Raw genomic sequence first — 27,093 nt, forward strand, 5'->3', positions numbered from 1 at the left:
GAATTTCTCCTCGAATTCCTAATTCCATTTTATTAATCTTGTCTGCAAACCAAATTCTGAATTCGACTTCTGACATCTCAGCCAGTTGTTTATGAATGGGATCTTCAATCACATCTGCCGTATCTTTTCTTGGGGGGGTTGATCTATTCTGGTTATTCATGTTACCAGAGTTTTTCCGCTGATTCCGCCCCATGGTTTACTCCCTTTGGTTTTTCCCCTGGGGTTTTATCGAGGGCCCGTACAGTGTTGTGGCCTGAGAAACTGGGGCCCTGTCTGGTGTGGTGGAGCAAAGTGGTTCTGTCTTGTTTTCAGCTGGTTTCTGTTCGATCCTATTGCAACTTCTACTCTGGCTTGAAGTCTCAGCTGTGTGGAAAAATCAGCAATTAAGTCACTCCGCCTGCCCACCTCTGGCCCCAGTTGGAAAAGGAGAATCAAACCTTCCTACACTCGCACACCCAGGGCACCGCCTGAAAAGTCCTCAGTCTATTAGCCCAGTTCAAAAGGTCCGAATCAACTGTCTCAATCGGCACTTGTCTCGGGTGGAAGGGTTCAAGAGGTCTCTGGGAACTGGATCACAGGGGCCTGGTGACTCCTCTGACACAGCTCACCCCAGTGCAGCGTGGAGTCAGGAGGAGCCACCCAGCAAACAGAGCAGTCTGGGAAGGTTGACGTCTCCTTCCCCACTTTGCCCCTCCGTCGGACCCAGTCACTGGTATCTCTGCAGATGGCTAACCCAGTTGCCTGCAGTGAACAGACACTCCAGGGGTTTGCACCTGCCTGAATCGCAAGGAAGTCTGCCAGGCCCCCGCAGACTGCCGCTATCTAGCAGGAGGAGATGGGGCCTGACATCTTTGAGTGTTTGATGCAGGTGATGGGAAGGAGGTGTTCACTCAGGCTTAGCCCCGTCCCTGATGGATGCTGCTAACAGAAGAGAACAGAACAGAACAGACAACTTTGTGAGGTTCTGTCTCTGTTCCTGTCGTCGCCTACAGGAGACGGGCTGTTTTGAGTTCAAACGTCTTTGCTGCTGGAGAATTGCGTCTGAACACCTCTCTGGGTCGGCCCCGCCCTGGAGGCTTCCGGGTTTGTGAGCCGTGTCACTGGTGGCCTCCTCTGGTTGCCCAGGGAGACAGGGGGTGTGGCCTCAGAATATCCAGAAGTGAGCGTTCTGCCGTTAAAGAAAAAACGGCTGTTGATGTACCTCCAGGGAACTGCTGCTCTGGTGTGGGCACTCAGGCGACCCTTTTCTCCTCTGTCCCGCGCCCCAGAGTCAGCACTAAGCGGCCGCAGTTTGTGCTGGGTCCACACCCCTTAAGAGATCCCCCAAGAATCAGAACTCTTGGGGGATGGGCCCCCAGACCCCGATTGGGAGTGGGGCGGGGGGAAGCTAGAGTTTCATTCAGTTTTACGCAACACTACGGTCCGGGGAGGGCTCCTGCACTGCACCGCAGGGAAGTGCCGCCAAGGCTTGATTTCCCCTCAGCAGAGTGCCCTCTCCTCGCTCACGTGTCCCGGAGTCAGCGCTGACCTGACGCAGCTCAGGCACTGTGCACTCCCCTCGAGAAATCACCCAAGGATCCGAACTCCGGGGGGATAGGCCCTCAGACCCCGAGTGAGAGTAGGGGTTCTCAGCTCTCAGCGGGGAGGCCAGAGTCTTATTCGGTCTTGGGCCCCGTATGCCCGGGGAGGGTTGGTGCACTGCACCTCAGGGAAGTGCCGCAAGGCGTGACTCCCCCTCAGCCCGGTGCCCTCTCCTCACTCGGCGCGCCTCAGAGTCAATGCTGACCAGTCGCAACTCGGGGACTGTCCACTCCCCTTGAGAAATCACCCAAGGATCCGAAGTCCTGGGGGACAGGCCTCCAGACCTCAGTGGGCGTGAGGGGAGCGCCGGGGATTCACGGTTGCCGGCAAAGGATTCCCAAAGTTTTATTCAGCCCTATGTCCAGCAGGAGAACGCCACGGCACCCCAGTAGGGGAGGTAGGTCCAGTTTTTAGAAGGTCTCTCCCGTGGAGTGTAGTGGGGCTCTTTAATTTCTGCCCGCTTGTTCAATTTTGGGGCTCTAGAGCCGGTCTTATGGGGGAGGGAGACTCCCGTCCGCTTGGTGGTGGATTTTGTACCTTTTGTTTGCGTCCTTCTGATCACAACTTGCCTCAGCGGTGTTGATGTGCGTTCTTCAGCCTTCTCTCTTGGTGAGGCTCAAGTCCACCAGGATACTTACTAAATTCCTGTCCCTTAACTCTCCTTCTGGACGGGAGCCTTTGTTGAAAGCTGGCTTCAGTCCGCCATCTTGTCTCCCCACCAGATCTGACTGGCGCTCCTCAAACTGCCAACGTCATCAGAAACAAGGAAAGCTGGTCATAGCCAAGAGGAGCCCAAGGAGATATGATAATCAGATGAAATGTCGTATACTAGATGGGATCTTATTTTGGAATCTCCAGAGTTCTGGACACTTCAGGCACAGTTCTGGACACCTGCTAATGTTTCTTGAATCACTATAGCTTGGCTTGAACACTTTCCTAACAGGGTAAGAAGGCACAGTCGAATTTCATCCAAGCCGGGTTCGGTCTGAGGTGTAGTTGGTCCCGAGCGCGGGAGAGCGTCGCAGTCTCAATTAATATTTTTTGAATGAGTTTACTGCTGCAGATATACCAAGAGTATCATTAAAGTCCTCCTTTCTTTCCCATTAGAGCATCTAAGACAGGTTAATTAAAGTAACTGTATTTGCACGTGGTAAGCTATATCTGAGAAAACCACTGAACCATTGATTACATTATTGCTAATAATGTGAACCATTAATTCATTTTAATTTACGTAAGATAAAGATACAGTAAAAAAATAATTCTAACTCAGGGTGGCGCCTGTGGCTCAAAGGAATAGGGTGCCAGCTCCATATACCAGAGGTGGCGGGTTCAAACCCAGCCCTGGCCAAAAACTGCAAAAAAAAAAAAAAATTAATAATAATAATTCTAATCCCAATGATATAGCATATTTTAAAATATATGTTAGACAGTTATTATGGTTAATATTGCAGTAAAAATTGACAGATGAGGTACACTTAGCACTTATCAATAATTTACATATACTAAGTTATTATTTCTGGGTAGATTCTGAATGGATTTTTATGAACTATACAGGTAAACACACCTATATTTTCACATTAAGAAATTCTGAATATTCCCTACAAATGATAGCATGAATTAAGTTTTGGATAATTTTATTTTTTTCTTTGGAATTCATAACCTAAAATCATAGAAAATATGATTCAAATAAGAAACCATGAATTTTTATGATAAATAAATTAGTACTTCTATAAAGTAGTAATATTAAAATGGTATATTTGACAGAATTCTTGTGGAATTCCCTTGCAAAAGCTTTGATTTTTCATGAGATTATTTACAGTTATTTTAAGTGCTCTAATCTTATTTTTTGTACAAGAAGGAAAGATCTTTTTTTTTTTTTAGAAAAAGTCTCACTTAGCAACCTCCAACTCTTAGGCTCAAGTGATTCTCTCGCCTCAGCCTCCCAAGTAGCTGGAACTATAGGGACCTGACACAACTCCTGGCTATAGAGATGAGGTCTAGCTCTGGCTCAGGCTGGTCTCGAACCTATAAGCTCAGGCAATCCACCTATCCCAGCCTCCCAGGTGCTAAGATTATGGGTGTGAGTGTCCAGCTCATCAAGAAGGAAAGCTCTTTAGCTCATGGTTTTTTCATTTCCCTATAAATCAATGGATTACTAAAAACATTTAGTTTTCTTAACAAAATTTGATAACACAATGGAAGTATATGGACTATTTTCAATAAAACACTAAGATTTAGAGGCATTTTTGTACCAAGGCCTCTTTTAATTGTTTGGCAGCTAACCAGAGAATGTATCTGCTGAAATAAATATTTTCAACTACTTGCGCTGTATGAAGTAAACTATTTACTCTACTTTGTATATGGATGAGAAAATCATCATAAGAGGAGATCAGTGTATCTGAGATACCATGACCAATGACTTGCAACAAATTACTCATTATTCCACTATAACATGGGAAAATTTTGACTCTGAGTCTTTCCTAAATAACCTGACAATTTTTGTCATGCTAAACTCAAATTATTCAAGTTGGTGATTTGATCAAAACATATTTAAATAATGATTTGCTGCCATTTATTTTCAAGTGTATATTTAGATATTTTACAAGCTGGATAATATCTGGCTCATGTTAAGTTACTTATGAGCACTCCAGGTTTGGACACAATCTTGTGGTTCAAGATTTAGTTTCGGTTGGTTTTTCTTCCGATCTGAAAGAAAACTATACTTTTTTAAAAAACAAAATTGTTAAACTACAAATCTTTAATGAGGACTAAATCAAATTTAACATTGCTCAAATGTGTAATTGTTTATATTCTCACCTAGTTTTTCCAAGAATGTAACCTCCTTAATAAATAAAATTTTTTTTATTTCTTTCTGTCATAGCTACTATATACAGGGTATTCATGCTCAATAAAGTTTGTAAATAAGTAAATTTATACAAAATCTTTTAATGTAAATTTACATTTAAGATGATATTCAGTGTTTTAAAAATATTTAAGAAACAACATAATTTGTCTGTCACTCTGACACACGTTTTCAAAAGATCTCAAAACCAATCCATAGGAATGTATTATAAAAATTGTTGTTAACATAGGTATAATTATATCTTAAAAATAAAATTTAATTTACTGGTTTTATTTCAGATTCTTCCAAACATTTTGTTTTTTAATAGAATTTTGTCAAGATATTTCCATGAGTGAGGAAAGCTTCCTTTACGTCTAGTCAGAAATGCTTGATGTGTTAATTGAAATTGGCCCTGAAAATATTCTCATACGATGAAAGTTAGACTGAAATTTTTGTACCATTGTTTAAAATAGCAAAGCATTACTATTGTTAATGACAATTTTAAATTCTCTGGTTCCAGTTTTATAATAGTGCGACATGATCTGTGTTAGGAGTTCCACTATACTTTTATAGGATTGTTTGGTTCCGCTCAAGCACTCACTATTCAGTGAGAATGTCTTTTATTTATTTTTTCTTACCTGTGAGTATTTATGCAAGTTTGCCTTAAAATTGGGTCCAGGAAGACTAATGATTTGTGAAGACTGAGGAGACTCTGAAGAATCTTATTTTTTTCTTTTATTATTATTTTTTTTATTCTTATTCTGTACAAGTTCCTTTGTTTTCTTTTCTACTCCTTTGTTAGTTACAAGGGAATTTTGGCTTTTTTCCTGGCTATTTAAGTCTTTTATCTTTCCAATACCCAGACTATCCTAATCCTATTATTTTGCTTGACACTTGACCTCCTCAGCGTGGTGTCTAGTTTGTCTGGAGTCCAGTTTCTTACAAAACTAAACACCTGTTTACATTAATATGCAGCAGTCACACTGCTGGGTATTGACCCAAAAGAGGGGAAAACTTTTGTCTGCACAGAAACCTACACATGTATCTTAATACCAGCTTTATTTGTTATTTCCCCAAATTAAAAGCAACCAAAAAAGTCTTCCAATAGGTGAATAGCTAAACAAACTGTGGTATACCCAGAAAATGGGAGTCTTATTCTGTGATAAAAAGAAAGCAGGAGGAGAAACCTTACATACACATTGCCAAGTAAGAGCGTTAGTCTGAACAGGGTGACACAGTATGATTTCAGCTCTATAACATTCTAAAAAGGCAACTGTAGAATAAAAGGTTAGTAATTGACAGGGCTTAGGGGAGTTAAGGGAAGGGATGAATACGTGGAAAGTGCTATCTTTAAGGTAGTAAAGTTATTCTGTACACTACTCTATGGGTGGATAACTTATATGCATTTATCAAAATCTATACAACTATGCAGCACAAAGGTAAATGTACTTTGTGTGTTTTATTTAATAATTTATTAATATTTGTTCATGATTGCAACAAATGTAATATAATGAAGATATTAATAATAGAAAAGTCTGGGGGCTTTGGAGCAAGATGGCAGCCGAGTAACAGCTTCCTTACAACTGGGCACCGTGAGTCTGGGGAGATAGGACTCCAGGCATCTCTGGCTGGTGGGATCTGCCTATAATCATCCTTGTGAGGATACAGGGAGTCAGCGAGAGACTTCTGGACCCCAAGAGGAGGACTAAAACAGTGGAAAACCGGCAAGTGGTCGCATGTGCTCAATTGGTCTAAACCTGCCAGCAACTGTTGGTAAGCACAGAAGCAGCGAGACTGCAAACCAGAAAGGCCTTACCTGTGAACTGTTTTGGTGTCTTTGGACTTGGCACTCAGCTGAACTGCCTTGGGGAGAGCCTGAGCGGGAGTGCGGAGAACTTTGGCTGTTGTCTAGGGCCCCAGTCTGAGCCTCTGAGCCAGACAGAGCTAATAGTGTTTGGCTGTGGGCCACAGGGAGCTGTTGTGAGTGATCTGCCCCAGCAAGCTCCGCCCTCAGGGTCGAACAGCAAGAATCAGGCAGGAGATGGTAACCCAGCGACCAAGTAGCCTAAGGGCGGGGTCTGAGCCGCCTTTCAGCCCTAACCCTCAGGGGCAGAGTGCGACTGGTTTTGGCACACTGGGTAACTGGATAGCCACTTCAGCAGTGATTCCAGCGACAAGCACTTTCCTGGGAAAGCTTCTACTCAGTGAGTTTACAAGTTCAAAGTGCCTTTTAAGAGAGTTGAAGAGAGATTTAGGGTGTCTACCTGCTGGGATTGGAGAAATCTGCAGCTTCCAGTCTTATCAGCACTGTGATTAACGCTCATACCCCAGAAGACCATGTGTTGCCCAGACAATATTCAATAACATATACATACTGCTTTGTTTTTGGTTGTGTTTTGTTTTTTTTTTTCTGTTTTTTGGGACTTTATGAAGCGTTCCAACATACGAGTTATAGGAATCCCAGAAGGGGAAGAAGAATGCCCCAGAGGAATGGAAGCCATACTAGAGAATATTATAAAAGAAAATTTCCCAAATATCACCAAAGATTCTGACACACTGCTTTCAGAGGGATATTGGATCTCAGGTCACCTCAACTCTAACCGAGCTTCTCCAAGACACATTGTGATGAACCTGTCCAAAGTCAAGAAAAAAGAAAAGATTCTGCAAGCTGCCAGGACTAAGGGCCAGCTGACCTACAGGGGCAAATCCATCAGAGTGACCGCAGATTTCTCTAATGAAACTTTCCAAGCAAGAAGAAAATGGTCATCTACCTTTAATCTACTTAAACAGAACAATTTACAGCCCAGAATTCTGTACCCTGCTAAGATAAGCTTTAAAATTAACGGAGAAGTCTAATCATTTACAGATATACAAACATTCAGGAAATTTGCCACAACAAGACCAGCTCTACAGGAAATACTTCAACCTGTTCTACACGCTGACCATCACAATGGATCAGCAGAAAAGTAAGAACTCAGATATTAAAGGACAGAACCTAACCTCCACGCTGATGCAAAAGACAAAACTAAGCAATAGACTCTCACAAAATAAGACGAATAGAATACTACCACACTTATCAATTATCTCCATAAATGTTAATGGCTTGAATTCCCCACTGAAGAGACATAGATTGGCTGACTGGATTAAAAAACACAAGCCATCCATTTGCTGTCTGCAAGAAACACACCTGGCTTCAAAAGACAAATTAAAGCTCCGAGTCAAGGGTTGGAAAACAATTTTCAGGCAAATGGAATTCAGAAGAAAAGAGGAGTTGCAATCTTATTTTCAGATACATGTGGATGTAAAGCAACTAAAGTCAAAAAAGACAAAGATGGTCACTTTATATTGGTCAAGGGAAAAATACAACAAGAAGACATTTCAATTCTAAATATTTATGCACCCAATTTAAATGCTCCCAGATTCTTGAAACAGACCTTACTCAGTCTGAGCAATATGATATCTGATAATACCATAAAAACAGGGGACTTTAACACTCCTCTTACAGCGATGGACAGATCCTCTAAACAGAAATTAAACAAAGATATAAGAGATTTAAATGAGACCCTAGAACAACTGTGCTTGGTAGATGCATATAGAATACTCCACCCCAAAGATAAAGAATATACATTCTTCTCATCACCCCATGGAACATTCTCCAAAATTGATCATATCCTGGGACACAAAACAAATATCAACAGAATCAAAAGAATTGAAAATTTACCTTGTATCTTCTCAGACCATAAGGCACTAAATGTGGAACTCAACTCTAACAAAAACGCTCGACCAAACACAAAGGCATGGAAATTAAACAATCTTCTGTTCAATAACAGATGGGTGCAGGAAGAAATAAAACAGGAAATCATCAACTTCCTTGAGCATAACAACAATGAAGACACAAGCTACCAAAACCTATGGGATACTGCAAAAGCAGTCTTGAGAGGAAAATTTATCACTGTAGATGCCTACATTCGAAAAACAGAAAGAGAGCACATCAATAATCTCATAAGCCATCTTATGGAATTGGAAAAAGAAGAACAATCTAAGCCTAAACTCAGTAGAAGAAAAGAAATATCCAGGGTGGCACCTGTGGCTCAGTCGGTAAGGGGCCAGTCCCATATACTGAGGGTGGCGGGTTCAAACTTGGCCCCAGCCAAACTACAATCAAAAAATAGCCGGGTGTTGTGGCGGGCGCCTGTAGTCCCAGCTACTCGGGAGGCTGAGGCAAGAGAATCGCTTAAGCCCAGGAGTTGGAGGTTGCTGTGAGCTGTGTGAGGCCATGGTACTCTACAGAGGGCCATAAAGTGAGACTCTGTCTCTACAAAAAAAAAAAAAAAGAAGAAAAGAAATATCCAAAATCAAATCAGAGATCAATGAAATTAAAAACAAAATAACCATTCAGAAAATTAATGAAACAAGGAGTTGGTTTTTTTAAAAATAAATAAAATAGATAAACCATTGACCAGACTAACGAGAAAAAGAAAAGTAAAATCTCTAGTAACCTCAATCAGAAATGATAAAGGGGAAATAACAACTGATCCCACAGAGATACAAGAGATCATCTCTGAATACTACCAGAAACTCTATGCCCAGAAATTTGACAATGTGAAGGAAATGGATCAATATTTGGAATCGCACCCTCTCCCTAGACTCAGCCAGGAAGAAATAGACCTCCTGAACAGACCAATTTCAAGCACTGAGATCAAAGAAACAATAAAAAATCTTCCAACCAAAAAATGCCCTGGTCCAGATGGCTTCACTCCAGAATTCTATCAAAACTTCAAGGAAGAGCTTATTCCTGTACTGCAGAAATTATTCCACAAAATTGAGGAAGAAGGAATCTTCCCCAACACATTCTATGAAGCAAATATCACCCTGATACCAAAACCAGGAAAAGACCCAAACAAAAAGGAGAATTTCAGACCAATCTCACTCATGAATATAGATGCAAAAATTCTCAATAAAATCCTGGCCAATAGATTACAGCTTATCATCAAAAAAGTCATTCACCATGATCGAGTAGGCTTCATCCCAGGGATGCAAGGCTGGTTTAACATACGCAAGTCCATAAATGTTGTCCACCATATTAACAGAGGCAAAAATAAAGATCACATGATCCTCTCAATAGATGCAGAAAAAGCATTTGATAAAATCCAGCATCCTTTTCTAATTAGAACACTGAAGAGTATAGGCATAGGTGGCACATTTCTAAAACTGATTGAAGCTATCTATGACAAACCCACAGCTAATATTTTACTGAATGGAGTAAAACTGAAAGCATTTCCTCTTAGAACTGGAACCAGACAAGGTTGTCCTCTATCACCTTTACTATTCAACATAGTGCTGGAAGTTCTAGCCAATACAATTAGGCAAGACAAGGAAATAAAGGGAATCCAAATGGGAGCAGAGGAGGTCAAACTCTCCCTCTTTGCTGACGACATGATCTTATACTTAGCGAACCCCAAAGACTCAACCACAAGACTCCTAGAAGTCATCAAAAAATACAGTAATGTTTCAGGATATAAAATCAATGTCCACAAGTCAGTAGCCTTTGTATACACCAAAATAGTCAAGATGAGAAGCTAATTAAGGACACAACTCCCTTCACCATAGTTTCAAAGAAAATGAAATACCTAGGAATATACCTAACGAAGGAGGTGAAGGACCTCTATAAAGAAAATTAAGAAATCCTCAGAAAGGAAATAGCAGAGGACATTAACAAATGAAAAAACATACCATGCTCATGGATGGGCAGAATCAACATTGTTAAATTGTCTATACTTCCCAAAGCAATCCATCTATTCAATGCCATTCCTATCAAAATACCAACATCGTATTTCAAGATTTGGAAAAACTGATTATGCGTTTTGTATGGAACCAGAAAAAAAACCCGTATAGCTAAAGCAGTTCTTAGTAATAAAAATAAAGCTGGGAGCATCAGCATACCAGATTTTAGTCTGTACTACAAAGCCATAGTGGTCAAGACAGCATGGTACTGGCACAAAAATAGAGACATAGACACTTGGAATCAAATTGAAAACCAAGAAATGAAACTAACATCTTACAACCACCTAATCTTTGATAAACCAAACAAGAACATACCTTGGGGGAAAGACTCCCTATTCAATAAATGGTGTTGGGAGAACTGGATGTCTACATGTAAAAGACTGAAACTGGACCCACACCTTTCCCCACTCACAAAAATTGATTCAAGATGGATAAAGGACTTAAATTTAAGGCATGAAACAATAAAAATCCTCAAAGAAAACATAGGCAAAACACTGGAAGATATTGGCTTGGGGAAGGACTTCATGAAGAAGACTGCCATGGCAATTGCAACAACAACAAAAATAAACAAATGGGACTTCATTAAACTGAAAAGCTTCCGTACAGCTAAGGAGACAACAACCAAAGCAAACAGACAACCTACAGAATGAGAAAAGATACTTGCATATTTTCAATCAGACAAAGGTTTGATAACTAGGATCTATAGAGAACTCAAATTAATCCACATGAAAAAAGGCAACAATCCCATATATCAATGGGCAAGAGACATGAATAGAACCTTTTCTAAAGATGACAGATGAATGGCTAACAAACACATGAAAAAATGTTCATCTCTATATACTAGAGAAATGCAAATCAAAACAACCCTGAGATATCATCTAACCCCAGTGAGAATGGCCCACATCACAAAATCTCAAAACTGCAGATGCTGGTGTGGATATGGAGAGAAGGGAACACTTTTATACTGCTGGTGGGACTGCAAACTAGTACGACCTTTCTGGAAGGAAGTATGGAGAAACCTCAAAGCACTCAAGCTAGACCTCCCATTCGATCCTGCAATCCCATTACTGGGCATCTACCCAGAAGGAAAAAAATCCTTTTATCATAAGGACACTTGTACTAGACTTTTTATTGCGGCTCAATTTACAATCGCCAAAATGTGGAAACAGCCTAAATGTCCACCAACCCAGGAATGGATTTAAAGCTGTGGTATATGTATATCATGGACTACTATTCAGCTATTAAAAAAAATGGAGACACTGCATCCTTCGTATTAATCTGGATGGAAGTGGAAGACATTATTCTTAGTAAAGCATCACAAGAATGGATAAGCATGAATCCTATGTACTCAATTTTGATATGAGGACAATTAATGATAATTAAGGTTATGGGGGGGAGGAAAAGCAGAAAGAGGGACGAAGGTAGGGGGGTGGGGCTTGTGTGTGTCACACTTTATGGGGGCAAGACATGACTGCAAGAGGGACTTGACCTAACAATTGCAATCAGTGTAACCTGGCTTATTGTACCCTCAATGAATCCCCAACAATAAAAAAAAAAAAAAGAAAAATCTGCATGTGGGGGGAGAGGCAAATCTTTGTGGGGAGAGAATAATGAACTCTCATTTTTTTTGATGCAATATTTCTATAAACCCAAAACTTCTCCTAAAAAAACTGTTAAAAATTGACTATTTCGAAATGAATCCTGTATTGTTTAACAAAGATTGAACAAAATGAAATGAATTAAATGTTTTTGTATTAATTTCTTTAAACCACTTAGGATTATTATAGACATTGATGGTTCCTAAACATTGGGATTATATTTGTTAATCTATATGATCTGAAATGCATCGGATATTAATAAATAAGAAATGACTAACAATACATTGGTTGTTTCTGGTTTTAATCACTTTTACAATAAGTACAAATGAATAAATTTTAATAAATATTTTATACACCTTTAAAACTGGACATTAATTTTTTGGAGACTTATCTCACTATGCTTCCCAGGCTAGAGTGTTGTGGCATCAGCCTAGCTCACAGCAACCTCAAACTCCTAGGTTGAAGCAATTCCCCTGACTCAGCCTCCTGAGTAGCTGGGACTGTAAGTGCTGGCCATGGCACCTGGCTAATTTTTCTATTTTTAGTAAAGACAGGATCTTACTGTTGCTAGGCTGGACCCAAACTTTTGAACATGAGCAATCTTATTGCTTGAGCCTTCCAGAGTGCTAGGATTATAGGCATGAGACATGTTCCAGGCCTGGAAATTAAATATTAACTTAGATGGATTTCAAATGCCACATATATTATATCACACACAAACACACACAGACATACCTGTACACATTTTTTATTTATACCGATAGAATATGGAACTTGGAAAATAAATCTGAGCTTGTGCATCAAATACTTTGCTAATAAGTAATTGTTTTTACTTTGACAATATCTAAAATCCAGGATTTAATTCCATGATTTTCAAAATGGTAATATTTTATGTATAATTTTCAACTATCATTCTGGATTTAAATTGCTTGTATGTGGGCTCGCAATATAGTAACACTAATTTGAAATAGATGATGCTCATTTTCTGCCTTTTTAGTTGCCTAATTATCCAAAGGAAGAATGTTAGAGTGGCATAACATTGTATTTATGTCTGTCTGTCTGTAGGTATGTATTTATTATGTCGTTTTTGAAGGTTTATTATGCAATTTATTGTTAGAAATTTTGGCAAAAGGGATTTCTCGTTAGTTTCATATTCAGTATGTTTATAGTGATTTCAAATAATGAAAGACAGTTTGTTGACATCATATTAGCTGTGGATAAAACATTGTAAGTGCTCTGAATTTAGCATTAACACTTATCCTTGACTCTAAAACTTGACCTGGTGAAGGGTCTGATTCTTTATGGTAAAACATACCGAGTGTCTCACCTCTGTTCTTCAAGATTATAAAATGCTTCCCTTGAGCTTTCAATAGAGACCAAAACATCTTCTATGTTTTAGTGCAAAAAGATTATGTATTTGGCTCTTTCACAGATTTTAGAGTTCAACTTCTTAAAAACTAAACATTTTATGATAGCAGATTTTGATATCATGCAGCTTTTGAAATCTAGGAAATCTGCTCTGCAGGGTGGGTAATTAACTGTTCCCACCACTGTTATTATGCCTTTAACCTACTGGTTTATGTAAGTTCTTTCTTTCGCTAATACATTTAAATCATTTTTTATATATTTACATATTAGTATGTGGGCTTCTCATTCCCACTGACATCTCACCTATCCTTTCTTTTTGACCTATTTCATACAATATACACACATCCCAAGCTACAGTACCCAACATTTGAGGGCTCATCACTTTAACGTCCCCCCTGGCAGCACCCCAACCACAAGGCTCCGTAGTCTCCCCACCACTCCCATGCCACTCTCGCCTTCAATTCCTTACACAGCTGTACTGAACTGAGATATTGAACTTGTTGAAAGTTCAATACTAATGCTAATACTATACAGTAGTATAGTTCAATTACAATGCTAATTCTTGAGAATGTGTAGTTTCTAATCACATGAGCGCTTACTTAATTCAACAATCTGGTTTCACAGCATACATTATTTCATAAGAGAAAAGGGAGAAAGTAAAGGACAAATAATTAAAACCGGAATATTTGAAGAGCCCATCCCAAAAGTAGTGATCAAACTTGGATTGATGGAGGAAAACAGGCACTGAACATTGTGAAAGTTGGAATCACACAGGCGAGTGCACCGCATGAGAAACTACTCTGAGTCTCAAGAGCATGGAAAGATTGTTACAGTTAAAAGAGTAATGGTTCTACTTTAGGATGAGGACGATTATAAAATTGTGTAATTACCAACATTTGTGCAGTGCCTTTATTTCAAAGTAACTTTTCTTACATTTATCACAATTGGTTCTCAAAATGACCTTATTCAGTAGTCAGGAATACTGAGCATTGTTCTAATTTATACAAAAACTAGGTAAGAGAGATTTAGAGACTTACCAGGTAATCCATTGTGCTATGTTCATAATATGCTTATTTAACTAAAGCTTAAAAAGTAAATTTGAAGAACTTGATTTTTTTCTTTCGAAACCCTGAGAGACTATAGTGTTGTGGAAGATACTCTCTTGCAACAAAATCACAAAGTTTACAATTGAAAAACTACACTATTACAATTTTCAAAACCATTTTATTTCACCTAAAAGTCTCCTGAGCAAACTTTATGCATTAAATGTAACTCTGATAAAAAAATTTCCCTTATGATTTATGGTTTTCCACAGACATGAGCTTTGTTATTTTAAATTTACATGCCCGTGGCTCAGTGAGTAGGGCGCCAGCCCCATACACCAAGCATGGTGGGTTCAAACCCAGCCCCAGCTGAACTGCAACCAAAAAATAGCCGGGCACTGTGGTGGGCGCTTGTAGTCCCAGCTGTTCAGGAGGCTAAGGCAAGAGAATTGCCTAAGCCCAAGAACTGAAAGTTGCTGTGAGCTGTGACACTACGGCACTGTACCAAGGGCGATAAAGTAAGATTCTGTCTCTCAAAAAAAAAAAAAAAAAAGAAAGAGAGAAAGAAATTAGGAAGGGTGTTAATGGATTATAATGTACATTCTTTTCTGAGAAATAATGGCAAATATTTCTTGTAACAACAACAAGTACAATCAACAGCATAAAGGTGCATTTGGGAGCCCATTTGAGATTATTTAAAACTTTAAATTAAATTTAAACCAAGCCATAAGTTATAAAGGGTTTGACTAAGTTATGACTCTCATATTCTTATATACCCACATAAAAAGATATTTGTGTAAGGCCTATTTAATACTACATAGTATTGAAAAAATATAGAAAATATCAGGGCTATGGAGACCATTTTGTCCATAGCCCTCCAAATTTCTTATGCTTAATTCTTACCCTGTTCCCAAAGTGTTGATATTTGAAAATGGGGCCTTTTAGAGGTAATTCGGTTTAAATGAGGACATACATGTGAGTCTCTTGTGATGAGATTAATGCCCTTGATTGAAGAAGAGACCTGATAACTCTGTCTTGTGAAGACGGTGAGACACAGCCCTCAGCTAGCTTGATGAGGGCCCTTACCAGGAACCAAATCCACTGACACCTTGATCCTGGAAAGTCTCTAGAACCGGGAGAAACACATGCCCCCTGTTTAGACCATCTAATCTAGAGTATTTTGTTCTAATAGCATGTATGTACTAACGCAGTCAGCCAAAATAAAATGAAATTGATATCATGAAGATCAAAATTGTGTCTCTGAAAATGGCTCCTTGAACATTACAAAATACTTGCACATGTAAGTAATATAAATGGTTAACAGAAAATATGATTAAGATGTTTTTTACTGAGGTGTGGATGTAACAGATAAATTATTTCATGTTTTAAACATTTTTTCTTCTACTGACACCTGTTATTTTTCCCAAGGCAAATGGTAATTAGAAAATAAATTTATGAAGAGTTTATTTGATTTATGTAAGAATTTTACCTTCTAATTACTATTTGATTATTCTTTATTGTTTCACTCTCTGCGTGTTCAGTATAATATAAAATGGTTTAAATCATTCTAGGAAATAACTTACTCCTTTACAGAATACAGATGTAGTGGTCATCTAGCCATGGCTAGTACATTCTGGCAGTGGTCTTATGAATAATACATTAAATAATAAATTACTACATAAAAGAGTAATCTTTTAATTTGAAAATGAAACAAAGTTTATGCTGTCATTTATATCAGATCTTTATGATATTATTAGTAGTAGTTTGTCAAGATACAGAAATCTAGGCTGAAAATTGTTTTGTTTAAGAAGGCAAAAGGTGGATGACCCTTCTCCTGGGTCGGGAAGTTTCAGCTGAGAAGTCTTTTGTCATACTGATGGATCTGCTCTTGTAGGTCAATAGTTTATTACTCCTGGATGCTTGCAGAGTTTTCTTCTTCATCTTGATTTTGGAGAGGTTCATTACAATGTGTCTTGGAGATGCCCTGTTTGTGTTGAGAAAACCTGGGCTCAATATCTCTCTAAAAGGAGGGTTTGGGATCTTTGGCAATACCTGGGAAATTTTCATTTATGATATCCTCCAGTGGAGCTTCCATTCCTTTGGGACATCCTTCTTCCCCTTCAAAAATACCTATAATATATTTGAATGGTTTATGAAGTCTCATAATTCTATGAGAGAATATTCTTTTCTCTCACTTCTTTTTTGCCTCTTTAACTGCCTGTGTTAGCTGAAAAGCTTTATCCTCTAGCTCTGAGATTCTTTCTTCTCCGTGGTACAATCTGCTATGGATACTTTCCACTGCATCTTTAAGTTCCCTGAATGACTCCTTCAATTCTTTGAGGTCTGCCATAGCCTTTCTATATTCTTCTGATTGTCCATCTATTTTTTTTGGTTCTGTTTTCCACTTTCCTATCAATTCCCTTTATACTTTTATAATTCACATTTTAGAGCTTTTGAATTTTTTTTTTTTTTTTTTTTTTTGGTGGGGGCTGGGTTTGAACCCACCACCTCCGGCATATGGGACCGGCGCCCTACTCCTTGAGCCACAGGTGCCACCCTCACATTTTAAATTCTCTTTGTGTCATTGCCTTTATTTCTTTATAGGTTGAATCCTCTGCAGTAGCTACCTCATGGTGTTGCTCTGTTCTGGTTTTTCATGTTGCCAGAACTTTTCTGTTAGTTCCTTCTCACATCTGTTTTCTTCTTGTTCACTCTGTTCCTCTGTTTTTTCTTCTCACTGCCTTCTTCACTTTAAATTACCTTGTCTCTGAACTTAGGTGTTTATGTGGCCTTTGGTATAAGGCCATTAGAAGAAAAGACTGAAAGTGAGAAAGGAAAAAGGAAAGGGAAGGATAAAGAAGAAAAAAATAGAAAGGAAAATAAAGAAAAAAGGAAGGGAGGTTGAAAGGAAAGAAACAAAGAAAAGGGGGGTAGAAGGACTAAAAGAGAAAGAGAGTGACAGGAGAACTGGTGGTATTTGACAGAGTGCTTTCTCCCACCTCCCACACTTCTAGGATTTTGGGTGTGTTTCTCAAGGTCAGGAGCTCCTAACCAGCCTGTGAAAAAAGCAGGACCCTATCTGTAGTAAAAATAGAAAGAATAAGCAGTGTATCATAGTGGGGACCTATCAAGACACCAAAGTTAAAAGGACACATCAGGCCCTGAGCTCATGGACTCCTTGAACCAGACCACTGCTGTGACCTCTCAGTCCTCAGAGAAAAAGAAAATAATAAAAATAAAGAAAATTAAAAATACAAGTGTATATGATGAAGAAAAAAAGATATATCTACTTATTGTATGAAAAATTTATGTAGAAAAGAAGAGGAAAGTAGAAAAATATCTACTGAAAGAGAGATAAAAAGAGAAATATAAAAAAGAACAAAAGAATTAGGCGACGCCTGTGGCTCAAGGAGTAGAGTGCCGGTCCCATATGCCAGAGGTGGCAGGTTCAAACCTAGCCCCGGCCAAAAAAAAAAAAACCACACACACACACACAAAAAAAGAACAAAAGAATTAAAGGGGCTGAAATACTGTAACTAAGATCAAGGAGCCTTTGCTATTAAAGAAAGTAAAAATAATACCAAACTACAACCAAACCAAAAATAACAGCCCTAAAAGTCTCCGAAGCAAACTTTCTAAACAAACAAAAACTACAAAAACAAAGTGAGGAAAAAATTGGGAAAGGAGCAAAAAACTAAAGAGAAAAATGTGTGTGCATTGTGTGTGTGTGCACATGCTAATGTAATATTGCCTGCTCACCAGGTGATGCTGTGGTGTTAGCAGATGGAAACTGATTTTGCTGTATAGAATGTGGGCCAGCGGCCACTCTCTGGTTGCAGTGCAGATCTGGTCCTGTCTTCCTGACTTATTTGCCCTCAGTCAGGGCCTGTCTCTTTATCAGCATTCAGTCCCTGCAAGATTGTGGTCCCAAAGCTCTCACTAACTTTCTTAGAAAGCTCTTCAAAGAGTGTCCACTAAAAACAAAGTGGCATATCTGGGAGTGTGGGGGTCATTTAGCTCACCTCAAGGGTGGTTCCCAAAGCCCAGTAGGTGTATCAGGGCCAGCAATGTACTATGGCGCTAAGGATTGTTCCTCCTGTGTGGCCTTCTCCCAGTAGCGGCACCCTGCTAGTAGCCAAGCTGATGGGAGATCCTCCCTACCCAGTATTCAATCCCAGCCACTGAAAGCTCTTCGAGATCACTGGTTCGCTCAGTCCCCTCTAATGCAGCTCTAGTGAGCACATCAGTCCAAAATCAAAATACTGAAGGACAGTCCCTTCCTGTCCCCAGTCTCCTGCAGGAGGAGCCAGCCAGCCTCTGCCCATACCAGAAACTTGCCTTCTGTGCTAGTTCTCTTCAGCTCCAGACCTCCTTGTTGGCTCCTGGAGTCTCCCACCACTTCACTGTGCCTCTGCAGTGGTGCCTCTGGGTAGATTCTCCCAGCGAGGGGTGACTGGAATCATCTCTCCTCTGTTTCACTGCAAGTGCCTTTTAAGCAGATATCTCTAGTCTGCCATCTTGCTCCACCCCCAGGATTTGCAAATTTTTTTTTCAGTCCATGCCTTATATTTTCAGATTCTGAACAGGGGCTTTCATTCAAAATATTATTTTTTTATTTATTTACTTCTATTGTTGGTGTTTCTGTCTTATTATGTGACCAAATATAATATAAACTTTAAAACTGAAATGTGGATATGTCATTTATAAGTAATTAAACTCAGCACATCCTAATAATTTGGTGGATTGTTAGTTTTAATTAATGAAAGGGTTTATATTTAGCAAATACTTTTTCATGTTGACTCACTTTATTCATGTAGAAAATAATGCTGCTCATTGATATTTTATCTATATGCATCTCAATTCATTTTATATCCCTAAAACCTAATTTTTTCTCTAAAATATAGATGATAATAATTTCTTAAAATTGTTTATAAATTATAGGTCTTTAAGGAAATAGAATGAAAGTAATTATAATTATGAATCCCTATATAAAGGAAAGGTATCATTGTAATTGCTAGGATTATATCATTGTATGAAATTAATAGCTAGGGAAAAATGATGAAATGTTAGTGGACCGATATTTGACCCTTATTACAGACAAGTCAATAAAAATGCTCATACTACGAAAAAGGGAACACTTTTTTATTTAGAATTTCAATATTTGATTCAAATTTATTTTCACAAACTTTTTTTTTTTTGCTTTATAATTTCTGAATATGCTATCGAAGATGGTGTAAATTTTTTACATAAAATGAATACATAGGCTTGTGTGAAAGCATGGTAAAGAAACTGTCAAAATGTGTTACATGAGTTTTGGTATGTATTAGAGAATTGAAAAGGAGAGTCACTAAAGGCAACAGTTTTCCTCACAGCTCTACATAATTTCCCAATACAAAAGAAAATGAGATTTAAAATTCATTATTTTTTATTAAATCATGGCCAGATACATTTTATGTAATTTCAAGCTGAAATGAACTTAGAAAGACGGGTGTAACTGCAGCTAACCTCTGAATGATCAAGATTTATAGTCTGACAAATGTTCTAAAGCCAGGCAAAAGAGAATTAAGAGATACAACCTCACACTAGCGAATGTACAATGCTGTTTAAAAAAAAAAAAAAACAAACAGTAGAGAGAGTTTCTAAAAAGCTAAATGGGATAAGTCTATGTATTATAATTGTCCTTGTACCACCTTTTCAGGCTCCATGACTCACATGTGTAGGAATCCTATTTTGGTTCTTCACTTTGCTCTATGCTTTGAAAAAGAGCTTTCCTTCAAAATATTTGAAGTGATGATGCTCAAAATATTCAAGCAAAAATTTAAAGCTCAGTGGTAAGCCAAGAGCTGGAGAAACCTCAAAGGGAATCTCAAGATTTAATGATACAAAAATCACATGATTTTGAAAATCATCGCAGTCGCAAAGAATAAGAACCATCGTATCTGGGTGGCGCCTGTGGCTCAGTCGGTAGGGCGCCAGCCCCATATACCGAGGGTGGCGGGTTCAAACCTGGCCCTGGCCAAACTGCAACCAAAAAATAGCCGGGCGTTGTGGCGGGCGCCTGTAGTCCCAGCTACTCAGGAGGCTGAGGCAAGAGAATCGCTTAAGCCCAGGAGTTGGAGGTTGCTGGGAGCTGTGTGAGGCCACGGCACTCTACTGAGGGCCATAAAGTGAGACTCTGTTTCTACAAAAAAAAAAAAAAAAAAAAGAACCATCGTATCTAAAATTACATTAGAGAGATGCAAAGTCAGGCAGTATTTTGAAAATGTATTAAATGGAAATATAATATTAACTCTTTTGCACAGAATTTTCTTCTGGTGGTATAATTTGAAAAAAAAAAAAAAAGGCAAAATAGGAGAATATATATACCATAATGACATCAAGTAAATTTAGTTATAGTATACCACAAAATGTCAACACTGGAAGGAATTGTGGAAGTGGTGGGATAGTGGTAGACCATTTGGGTTTAATTGGCAAGATTTATGTTTATGCCTAAATTTGTGTAGTATATCTTGGTTGTCTTCTGCATGGCATAATTGAAATCCAAAAAGATTTCTTTTGGATTATTCTTATAACCACATTAAAATCTTCTTGGCCCTGTCTATACTCTAGCCACTGCTACAGAAAACAATTCTATGCAGAATCTGATCAGCATCCTACGAGCCCAACTGCATTGTACGTCATCTCAGCCTCCGCTTCACACCTATGCTTACTGAGCTAAACTGCCCTAAACTGTGATACAAATATATGTGAAAATTTGCCCAATACTCACATATTTAAATCATAAGTGTAGTGTAATAAAAGCCCATGGTGTCAGCTTTACCCATGAAATATGGGAACACTTTAACAAATATGTGTTCAGTTTGTTGCCTCCGATGGACAATTTTTGGATGTATTATATAATACATCTTTGACAGATGTTCACAAGATAAAGCACCAGTTTCATATAACTTTGGTCAAATCAATATAGCATTCTTATACTGACTTTTTCAACATTTCCATTTTATTCCTTATGTTCCACACTTAAAATTCCTGAGATAATATTTTCTGAAAGTTTTCTATTTATTTTTATGTGTGTATGTGCCTTATAGAAAAAACTAAGCATTTCAGACCTTTGGATATGTGTTAACAAAAAAAAAAATGTTATTTATCAGCCAGCCTGAAAGATAATCAAATACCTAATTAAAATACAATTGTTTTATTTATTTTCTAATACAAAACTAATATACCACAAAATGACAATCTTAATTATAATTTTAGAAGGTGTTAAGTGCTACATTAATTGCTTATATTGGATTCTAAACTCTTTTCTATGAAGAGATTCATTGTAAAAAATGTATACAGCTTTGAATTATTTTCTTTTATACTGTCCTTTTTTAAAAATGAAATTTATATCAGATCATCACTAAATAGCAGTTCCTTAGGGCAAAACATGACTCTGTTTTCAAAATCCCCTTTTTGACAAATGTTTTCAAAAACATCACTTTTATAAAGAAATGAAATTTTTCTGACTTATAAGTGCATCATTAGTCCACAATAAAGTTTCTTTCCTGTCAAGAGAAAATCTTTCATGCAAATAGCTACAGGCATCTTTTGACAAGTTTACATCACTGTATAGAGTTGTATATTCTTCCCTTTATAAAATGCATCCACCGTGAGTAAATCATGCAAAAAATATAAGAGACGAGCTACAGGAAATTCAAATAGGGAAAGTAGAATATTCTACATATTCATGTTATTTAAAATTGTTTTAAGTTTTGACTTCTTTGTTTTAAGTTTTGACTTCTTTGTTGCAATCAGTTTTGCAGAATTTTTGTTCCCTTGGGGACAGAACTATTTTTTTTTTTTTGATAATAAGGGATTTTTATTCTGTCATAACATCATAGCCAGTAAAACTTTCTTGGTGAGATTTTTTTTTGTATTTAACTGTCACCCAATATATTTAGACAGAAAAAGGAAGGATGAAGAACCAATTTTGTGCTCTGTGCCTCTGTCTGTCTCTCTCTCTCTCTCTCTCTCTCACACACACACACACACACACACACATTGCAGCACATGAAAACTGGAGACTTTGGGAAACCACTGGGGGGGAATGTATTTACAAAGGGAAGATTGTCTCCACATAAATAATATTTTGATGGTGGCTAAAGGAAAACTGAGAAAAAAAATAAAATGATATAACCACATGTGCATATTGCTTGGAAAGAAATACACAAAGTAACAGATTCTGTCAAATCAATTTATATTTCAAATCCAAACCTTAAGAAAAACTTTACTGTGAATCTCAATCAGCACACAACATTGTTGCAAAATATTCAGTGTATTTTGGTAGCCATGGACTCAGATTAAACGACAAATCATTTTTCCATATGTTTATGTTACCCATCAAAGAACTAAAGAAATATCTTTTTTTTCTCAACATGCATTGGTGCCAAAAACAATACAATAATAAACAGATGTGCTTGGCTATAGCATGACTATCTTTTTACTGAAAAAAAAATAGTATCATCTTAAGCTCATAGGACAAAACTTTAAATGTGTATTGATAACTAATATTCATATGTATCTGTGAGATTATTTGTAATAAATTCATCTATTTTACATCTCAGGATTTTTTTTTTCTAATTCAAGTATGTAGTGTGGCATAACTTCCAAAGGAATTGCAGTACTTTATTCTTGTGAATTTAAAATATCTAATAAAAATTTTAAAAAGACAGTAAAAAGCCTGCAAATGAGCCTAAAAATACCCTTTCCTTATATTTTATTATTCATGTGACACTGTGAACGTGTCACGCAGATCAGAATGCCAAGACGAGAAAACCTCTCAAGTTCTCAGTCTTGTCAGTTGCAGTCATGTTAAAGGAATAATTCATAAATGTGCAACAAGGAGGAGGAAATGTCACAAGCACAAAAATGAAGATTGATTTAAGAATTTCTCTTTCGGAAGTTTAAAAAATTATTATTTTCTATCTGATGGATTTTTAAATTGTTTTCTTGAAAATAATTCTATGTAAATGTTCTTCCACAATTTTCAGTAGCCTAATAAATATTATTACTATTTTATTTATATATTTTTCTCTTATTTTGTTAAATGTGTGCATATTTTATATTTTTTCTAATGCATTCTCTTCAATAATCTTACTTTAATTATGCGTCTTATAAACAGGAGTATAATAATGAATATGGATTTCTGTTTAGTAAAATATGACAGACTAGATAAATGTCCTAGATGATATTCACACTAAAACACCTAAAGATTCAACATATGATGTGCGAATTTATTTTTAAATGCATGGCTTGCTTATCAAAAATGTAAGGAACAGCAAAAGCCAAACCTAGGGGGGAAGAGGCTCTTTCGAAGTTAGAAAATACATAAACTGACTTTCCACCAAGAAGTTTCTGCTAAACTCTGCTGAGTTAAAATTTAAATTTGGATCTGTCTGCATAGGAGCAAGGAAGTAAAAGAAAAAGAAAAAACATGTAGGGGCTTTTCCAGGGTAAAGTACAATCCAGGAAATACATTATATGTGTGTGTGTGTAGAGAGAGAGAGAGAGAGAAGATACCAGTATTGATATTAATGTAGATATCTCCACAATATTAAATTAGGAAATTACATCACCAGCAGAAAATATATTAATTGATTCTGTACTTCAGATTAAAAACATCCATTAATTAAAGCCATCATAGTGTTCAAATATGAGCCACAAACTGGGAAAATAAATTTGTCACATATATCTAAGAAAGGGTTAACATCAATATCATTCTTACAAAATTTCAGAACAAAGATAAACAACTAAAGAGGAAGTGACTAAACTTTGCCAGTGGTATGTAAAGAGAGGAAATCTAAACGGCTAAATCTAAACTTGGCAAAATAATTATTATATCCTAAAATGTTTACTTTAGCTAGACTATATGTCATAACATTTCATAGTATTCTAAGGAAAGAAAGAAAAAAATAAAGGAAAATAAAGAAGGGAAAGAAGAAAGAAGAGAGAGAAAGAAAAAGAAGGAAAGGAAAGAAAGAAGCCTTGAATCTCTGAAACCAAAAAGTGGAAAATATGAAATATTTTGAAATTTATGAAAATTTCATAAAATTTTATTGAATTTATGAATATGAAATATTTTGAATATTATGAAATAGGCATAACTATTTTGAATGGTGAAGTAGTCATTTCTACAGAACACAGCGTTTTATAGTCTATCAACAATAAAGGAAAGCATTAGTTTTATGCAGGAACAAAAAATGACTCAGACACACACCATATTTTTAGTAAATTTTTAAGTCTGTTAATGTAGCAAGTTAGTTTCTGCTGTTTTTTTTCTTTTGTTTTGTTTGATTATCTTTGGGATTCCCCACCCCCTTTGCTTACTTGTCTTATTTTAAAAATTCTGGTTTTATATTTGATAGTACTTTATTTGTGGATATTTTGTGAAGCATTGTTTAAAGATGTTGTCCTCCTGTGAATAGTTTTATTCATTTCTACCAGTTTCCCAACAGATTTACAAAACCCTAGGACGATTTTAAAATACATTTTTGGCTTGAAGTTTGTACCGTTATATTTGGTTATAAATGTTATTCTCTGCTGAGTGTTTCACATCATATGCTCAAAGGAAAAAAATAGTAAATGTCCAGATTTTTGAGTAATGGCCTTTCTTTAAAATTATCCCTCCCAATATTTTAAAATTATGACATGAAGATTTTATTAACATAAATTAGGGAACAAATTACTCGGACTACTTACACTTTGTAAATAAATGCTTAGGTAGGGCAAATTAATGGTTTGTAGTTTGTACCTTATTGGTTACTTTGACAATTTTTGTTATGTACTGTATGATGGATCAAGAGAGAAACTGAGACTGATCATGTTCAATATGATCACAAAATTTATGTTCCGGATAGACTGATTAACAATGATGAAATGAAGAACATTCTTTTTTTTTTTTTTCATTCTCAATGAACAGATTTATACTTTTAAATAATCATTGTTTTCCTCAACAAGTTAAATATGAAGAAATGTTAGGACATACCAAGATTCCAGATTTCATTCTCAATGAACAGATTTATACTTTTAAATAATCATTGTTTTCCTCAACAAGTTAAATATAGCATCTCTTTACAAGTTAACAATTCTACTCCTATGTATATAGTAGGTATATTCTAGATAATTAAGAACACATGTTCACATAAATATTTGAACATGAATGTTCATGGCAACATTATTCATAATAGCCCCAAAGTGGAAACAACCCAGTCTACCTATTGATAAATAGATATATTACATTATATTTATCCATACAATAAAATATCATCAACCTTAAAATGGAATGCAGATTGAATCGTACTTCTGATTTGAGTTTAACCAAATGAAGAATAAGTATATAATGAAACAACAGCTCACAAATGTTAAGACCTCATTTCATACATTTTTATAATCTTTTTATTTCCATAGTGAAAATAATTATTATTAATGTGTATTTGTAGTTAATGGTACTAATTTAAAGAGATATTTCCATGAAGTAATTGATCAAAATTTTCCATTTTCATAGAGTTTGATAACTATGAACCAAGCAAAAACCTGTTTTAAAAAAGAATTATTTTACCTCTGGGTTTGTGGTACAATCATGTATGTGCTCAAAATGATTCAATATGGACATCCACACTGATTTGTAGCTTTAATGCAAAACATTTATTTTTATTATCAGGTTATGTAATTAAATGAAACTAAAGATAATTAAGGAAGGAATTGCTTGCTACAGTTTTACTTAAATTCTACAGAAGAAAATGAATGGGTACAGGTGATTGCACTAATGTACACAGCTATGATTCAACAATAAAAAAAGAATAAAAAGAAAAAAAAAGAAAATGGACTTTTAAGGACTTAAATAAGTTACAGCAAATGCTGATCTTATAACTTTCAATACATAATGCAAATTACTGCACACTTTTTCCCATAACTACAGAGTTGGAATCACATAGAATTTTCATTTACATTCCTAAGGCTTTTTGTTCCATTAAACAGAAAATATGTTATGCCAAATACAATTTGTATTAACTTTTAGAGCCATGTGTACTTTGTTAGATAGCTAAATCCATCTACCTTTTAGATTCACTTACAGTTGGCTGATGAAAAACTTGCTTTGCAATTTTTAAAAATATATATATCAAGGAGACTTTGGGGCCTTTTAAAATCACCATACACATATCATGTCTTCATCCTATAAACAAATCCAACTTGTATGTATGTGTTTAAGTGAAAGAAAACTCACTTGAATATGCATGTACTTCATGCCAATTATTTAAAATTGTATTTTAATTCAGGGTAAAGTTCATTTGGTCCCTCATTTTTCTCATAAAATGAAAATTTTTTAATCTGATGTATTTCTTTTTTTGACTTAAGGAGTAAATTTTACTTTACTTTTTATTTCAGATTAATATGAGGGCACATCTGATAAGATTACATTGTTTGCATTTATAAGGTAAAGCCTGGGTTGCAGTTGAGTCCTTCGTTTATAGACACATCATAAAATTCATTTAGACTCTAAGAAAACTTGAGAAAAAAATGCAAGTGATGTTACACAATATAGAAGTATGGGCAAATAGGACTAGGTGCGGCAAATTTAAAAAGAAAAGATTCATTATATTGTTAAAAAATGGAATCTTTTTGTATTATATGGCAGTCAAATTTATTCAACTAATCTGAAAACAATAAATAAATAATAAAAGAAACTACATTCAAATACATTCTCTAGATAAATATTTTTCAGTGAAATAGATGATTTTGTCTATATTTAGAACACAACTTTACATACATACTTACATAAAAATATGCTGCATTAAAAGCATTTTTGTTTGATATACACAGACTGCCATTTACAGAA

This window comes from Nycticebus coucang, chromosome 3, assembly GCF_027406575.1.
Source record: "Nycticebus coucang isolate mNycCou1 chromosome 3, mNycCou1.pri, whole genome shotgun sequence".
Lineage (NCBI taxonomy): Eukaryota > Metazoa > Chordata > Mammalia > Primates > Lorisidae > Nycticebus > Nycticebus coucang.